We start from the raw sequence: 6837 nt of genomic DNA on the forward strand, positions 1-6837 counted from the left end.
TGCGAGCAATTGTAGAGTTTCTCTCTTTTTTTTTTCCCCCTGAATTTACCAATAATAAGGTTAAAAGGGACGCGTGAGGCTTACGAGAGGTTGTTATGGTCTATTTCGGTGGTGATTTAATTTTAAGTGAAGAGACTGACTATTTTGGTTTAGATTTAATTAGATAATAGGAAAGCGCCAATGAGATAGAAATTGTGGTCTGAAACGTGCACGTGAGCGATCGTCGGAGATCAGTTCGAGAAAGATCTTGGTGGTGTCAACCATAGCGTATTCTAAGGTAGGAAAAACTTGCAAACGAGGTTTGTCGTTCAGTTCCCGGCGTAAATTAAAGTTTACTTGCAACTAGCAAATTAAGTTGCCTACACTACACTGGAATCCAACAGTAGAAGAACGCGCCGGTGATGCGACTTTCTTCTTTCTTCTTGCTTCTTTTTTTTTTTTTTTAAATCATAGTATTATCATCTCTCTATATATAGATAGATTGGAAAGTAATGCTAATGTTTGTATTTATGGCAGAAATTAATGTGTTAATTAATCTAATTAATAATTAAAACCATCCTTGCCATAATGAATGAAGTTTAATGAACTCTTATGTACAAATTTTCCTGTATTCCAATATTATATGAAATCATTACTTAGGGTCCGTTTGTTTCGGGTAAAAATGTTTTCTAGGAAAATATTTTCTTAATTTCCCGTGTTTGGTTGTACAAAAGTTACTGAAAACATTTTCCTATGTAAAATATTTTCACTCATCTTATGGAAAATAACTTCCCTTCCAAACTTACTGAAGTTGTTTTCTGAAATGCATGCATCCCGCCTGTAGTATGTTCCAAATTTACTGAAAACATCTTGTAATATGTTCTTTTTTTTTTTTTTAGTGTAAACAGGAGGACTCGAACCCAAGACTTCTTCCTTACACTCCCTCTCCCGTACCACCCAACCCAACCCTCCCCCTAGTATATTCAAAATTTAAAAAAAAACCTCATCCTGCTCATCATATGCTAGTAATTAATTATGTATAATAGAGACATTCTTTTCTAGAGAAACTTTCAGCAGTGAGAGTGCAAGATATATGTCACAATAAGCATTGCATGTGATTGATATTTGACACTAAATTGGCAGCAATTTGTTTATTGCTTAAGGAGATATTTTTTATTCATATATACATTTCTCCAAGATTTTTTAAAGTTAAACAATGAGATAAATTTTCTTATTTTACATGGGAAGAAGTATATAGTTATAATGTGTAGAAAATAAAAATAGAGATAAAAGTGAAAATATTTCAAAAGTTAAACAAACACCAGAAAAATGAAGTAAGAAAATATTTTCAATAAACTAACCAAACACCTGAAAATGATGAAAGGGAAATGATTTTCATGGAAAATTACTTCCACGGACAATATTTTCCCAAGGAAAACATTTTATTTCCAACCAAACAGACCCTTAATTTAATCAATTTTCCTTTACTTCTTTGAAATGGTTTATAAATTAGACACTATAAAGGGTAATGCCGAGCTCATCTGTTCTAACTTGCTAGCTTATTAAGTTCAAATTAAGCTATGGATCATATATATATATATATATAGTTCTACATCGATCATTTTCATTTTTTTTTATTGGAGCATCTACATATGAATAATAATAACATGAGAAATTCTCAATTAAAAATCTCCACCGCTTTCACTTATTAGAGACCATCACAAGTTTATGTTCATGCTAGACAATCACAAGAATGTGTTTCATGGAGCTCTTGCAGGAACTCACTCTTTTTTTTTAAAAAAAAAAAAAAATCTCTTTACATGAGGAAAACGTGGTTAATAAACAGAATCTCCTTTAAAGTGGGAGTGGTTGAATTTTATTTTATTATTATTATTTTTTAAAATGGAGACTTTAGAAAACAACACACAGGCAGCAGCATTTGTCTTTCCACCGTTTAGCAACATTTTCTTGACTTTTCAAGGATGAAAACCTGCGATTGACAAAATTCCTGCAAAGTTTTGTCTTTCTCAAGTTTGACATCTTGTTTTCGGTCGACTTTTTAAGGTTGGTTTACCAGGTGCCAGCCGCTCGGGTATCATGCGTTGATGTATGTTTTAACTATGTATTTGCAGCCTTTTTTGAGTTTGAATGTATGGAGACGGACGGTTTATAAAGCAAGGACGTGAGAACATGGAATTTGGTTGGTCTATTTTGGTCGATTGGGTCGGGCTAGAATGGTCAGTTGAACCTTCAATGATTTTGGTAATTTCTGGCTGGGGCCTGGGGGGTGGAAGGGTTGGAGTTGGTAATTGAAGCGTTTTACGGAGTATCATTTATGCACCAACCACGTGCGTCCAGAACAATGCCCACTAAGAGAGTGTTTATCTAGAAGGAAGCTTTTTAGCACTGGTAATTAAAATGGGAATGGATGGATGGAATTTGCGCAATTGACAACATGATCAGAATTTTACACGACGATCGAATTATTTTACTTGGTGATGCTTCATTCAATGCTGCTAACAGATGAGATAAACATGTTAAATGTGCTCAAATAGTACTGGAATTATTTTACATGCCAAAATAGCTAAGCAAGACTCTCCAACATGACTCTAGAACCCAAAAAAATTCTAATGAAAACTATAGGAGATATATTTCATAGAACCAATATATATGAGGAGACAATTTACACACGCACAAGTATGTTTGGGAAACAAGAGGAATAAATATCAATAATATATTATTAATCACATATAATAATAAGACTCTCAAATTTCACTCTTTTCAACTAATCACAATAATATGACTCTCTATTTATAAATTAGATGACTTTGTAAACATGTCTCACACCACAAGAAATTTTTTTAATAAAACACTAATTTTTTAATAATAAAACTACCATAAATTGATTCAAATAGAATTACTAAAACATTAAGTTGATTAAAACGCTGCTAAATAATTATATGAAAATTTCTATTTTTACCATTGATTTAAGGAAAAATCGTTCAAAACATCCCTCACATTTTGTAAAATGATTTTTTTTCATCCCTCACTTTTAAAAGTATAATTTTACGTCCCTTACAAATTCATATTGATCAAATTTTGTCCCTATCTAGGTTTTCGACTAATTTTTTGTCGGAATTCATCACGTGCCTCACATGTGATTATTTTTTAGGGGTAAAATTGTTAAATCAAAATTTACATAATCCATCTATAATCCCTTACATTTCACAAAATGAATTGTTTCGTCCCTCACATTTACAAAATAAAATTTTCACCCCTCACATTTCACAAAATGAATTTTTTCATCTCTCATTGACCACGTATACAAATAATTTTTTTTAAAATTCATGTATATATCTATTTGATTTCACCTGAACAATATGAATAGTATGTAATAAATCTCTATTTTATTTCACTTAAACAGATTAATTGTAGTTGTATATATGCTATTCAATATATATATATATATATATATATATATATATATATATATATATATACATGGTTTTAAATCTAATAATTTTGTTTAAACCCATATATATTTATATTTGATTTCACCATGTAAATTTATTTAATATTTGTAACTTTTTCTATTTTGGTAATAATTCATTTATTAAGTTGTACAATAAGACTATCTAATTAATCAATGTTAATTCAAATTTTATAGTCATGCTAACAAATTACAATTTAAATCTGAAATTTTTACTCGCTATCTTTAAGACCAACAATTGAATTTCTTACCTTATGATTATCTTAAAATTTAAAAGTGTAAATCACTTACTTCATTTTGTCATACTTTTCCTTTGTTTATTTTTTTTGTCCAAATTTAATTCGATATAAATGCTTGATAATGTTTAGAATTAAATATCTTCTTTATTTTCAAATTTCAAGTAAAAGAAATGAACATGAGTAAAAAACTAACAAATTTTTTAAACCCTTGTATATATCTATTTTAATTTCACTTGAATAGTACGTTCAGGTGAAATCAAATTGAGATATATTACATACTATTCATATTGTTCAGGTAAAATGAAATAGATATATATTAATTTTAAAAAAAAAGTTATTCGTACACATGATCAATGAGGGATGAAAAAATTTATTTTGTAAAATATGAGGGACAAAATAATTCATTTTGTGAAATGTGAGGGACTATGGATTGGGTTATGTAAACTTTGATTTGACAATTTTGCCCTTAAAAAATGATTACAAGCAAGGCACATGGTGGATTCCGATTAAAAACTAGTCAGAAACCTAGATAGGGATCAAATTTGACCAATGTGAATTTGAAAGGGACGTAAAAGTATACTTTTAAAAGTGAGGGACTTAAAAAGTCATTTTATAAAATGTGAGGAATTTTTTGAACGATTTTCTCTTGATTTAATATGCCAACAATGACCCACGTATAATGAGAAATTTCATGCTCTTTTACTCTCTCCTCTTTTTGCTGGTTGTGAAAAAAAGAGAGAAACGAAGAGGAGGACCAAGACCTCGGTCTTCCACAGGCCAAACCCTCCAACAGGAAAGTGTACGCGAGTCTCCTTTTCGAAAGGATGAAAAGGTATTTGTTCTCCATTATCCCTCTGCTGAAAATTGGAGCCAACATCTTACATCAGATAATGACCGCCATTATCAGATGCCATAAACACAACGTCTATGGAATCCAACGTTCCAGCGACTAAAGTTTCATGCTTTGTGATGGCGTACATTTTATTTTGTTTTTATTGTCATCATTACACAATAAATATGTGGTAGTTACTTGATGTAACATTGCACTTCTCTTGGATACGAATTTTGTTTAGCATGTCACATTACCGGGGCAAAAGTAAACTGGAATATCAGATTTGGTAGACTAAGAAATTTAATGTAAATTATATAGTTAAACAAAAAAAAAATAAAAATAAAAAGGATGAGATCGATATAAGGAAAAAACGAATAGAGTGCTTAAATCCAAATTGCCTATGCTCTCGTCCTTTATTATTTAATTCAGACCCTTCATATTCTTACTGGTATGAATAATTTGCTTGCTAATGAAGGGCCACAACCATGAAAGTTTTCATATATATATACATATATATATATGTATGTATGTATATGTATATATAAAATCGTAAAAGTTTTCAAATATATATATAGATATAAATTACAAAAGTTTCAACATCAATGCATGCAACTAGCATCTTCTACCAATAAAGTCTTAAGGACGATAACAAATCCAATTTTTCCTTGGGATTTTTTCTGGTCCTTCACAAGTCATAATTTATAACAGATGAATGGACGCTTGATGCAACGATTTCTAGCTTATACCGCCGATCGACATGCGTATTTTTCACAACGATAGTGCATGTAAGAGGAATCAATGCCGTTTCAATAGCTTCCTATGAAACCAATAATATTAGTCACAGTGAAGACATGCAAATAAAGAAACCGTGATGATGACCTACTTACTTACTTACACATGCATATGATTCCCCATCACCTTCCGAGAAGGTAGATTTATCCCATTTTATTTTGATACCACAATCGTCTAATCTACAAAAGAATTTCTGAGTCGCTTCCATACATGATTTGCATTGTTAATGGTAAGGTACTGTCCCCTCCCCATCTACAGCGTCCATGCCCATGCTCACATTTGATCCCTAACTGCATTACATGAATCATAAATGGATCCAAGAGATGCATCTCAGTCACCAAAGCTAGCTTAGATTAAATTCAATCCCTAGAATCTTGAATTATTTGCATGGAAGAGTTGACACATTTGTTGCTTGAGAGGAAGACAAAGACCTCGAGCCATGTCTACGGCCGTTCTTGGTCCACAAAACTGGATTGTCCTTTGGTTATCAAATGTAAATTACGTACCAGAAGCAATCTAGGATTTCCAGAAGTGGTCCTGCTGAAATTGGCTTGGTTCTCCCAGAGAGAGAGAGTTTAGCAATGGAACCATAACAACGGTTGAGATACGAGTGGCAGTCACCATCCCACCACTCCACGGTCCAGGGAGAGGGACTTCACGTGCATGTCACAATTTAAGTTGGACAGTGATCGATGAAAATGTTTAAGTTAATGGATCTCATCCTTAATCAAGTAATACATTTGAACAAAAATATGAGAAAGGTCGAAGAAGGAATTGCCTTTGATTTTAATGAATCTCGTCCTTAATTAATTGATTGATGAAATTGTGTACCAATTAGTATACTTAAACTATACCTAGCTCCAGAGAAAACTTTCTAACTAAAACTCTCTTCAACTCTCCCGTGAGAGGGAGATCAGATTTTTCTGATCTTTTTTCTATGGGAGAAACCCTCTCTATAGTTTCTTTTCATTTGTATAAATAAAATCTCTATTAGGATATTCTAACGAGAGTCTCCTTAGGGTTACTTAATGAGAGTTTTCTTCTCGCCTAAATTTTTTAGTAAGAGTTTTCTTCTCTCCTAGGGATTTCTAGTGTGATTTTTGCTTTTTTTTTCATTTTTATTCTATTAGATCTGAATTTTTTCAGATTTTGGTTATCATATCTGAAATTTCTTGGATCTATTCAGCAGATCTTATCATAATATCTGGACTTGAAACAGTTAATCAACAGATTTGATGATTGGAAGCATGTACAGATGTTTGTGACGCTATAATTATTTTATCTCTTTTTTTTTTTTAAATTTGGAGTTTTATAATGTAATTTTTATTGTCTTGAGATTTGTAGTATCCTTTCTTTAGATCTATTTCTTGACATCTGTGCATGTTTGATGATATAATTTCTGCTATTAGTACAGATTTTAATGAAATTATGATATTTTATCAAAAAAAAAAAAAACTATACCTAGCTAACATTTTTTTTTGAGGGATATATCTAGCTAACTTAAT

Source organism: Coffea arabica, chromosome 4c, assembly GCF_036785885.1.
Source record: "Coffea arabica cultivar ET-39 chromosome 4c, Coffea Arabica ET-39 HiFi, whole genome shotgun sequence".
Classification (NCBI taxonomy): Eukaryota; Viridiplantae; Streptophyta; class Magnoliopsida; order Gentianales; family Rubiaceae; genus Coffea; species Coffea arabica.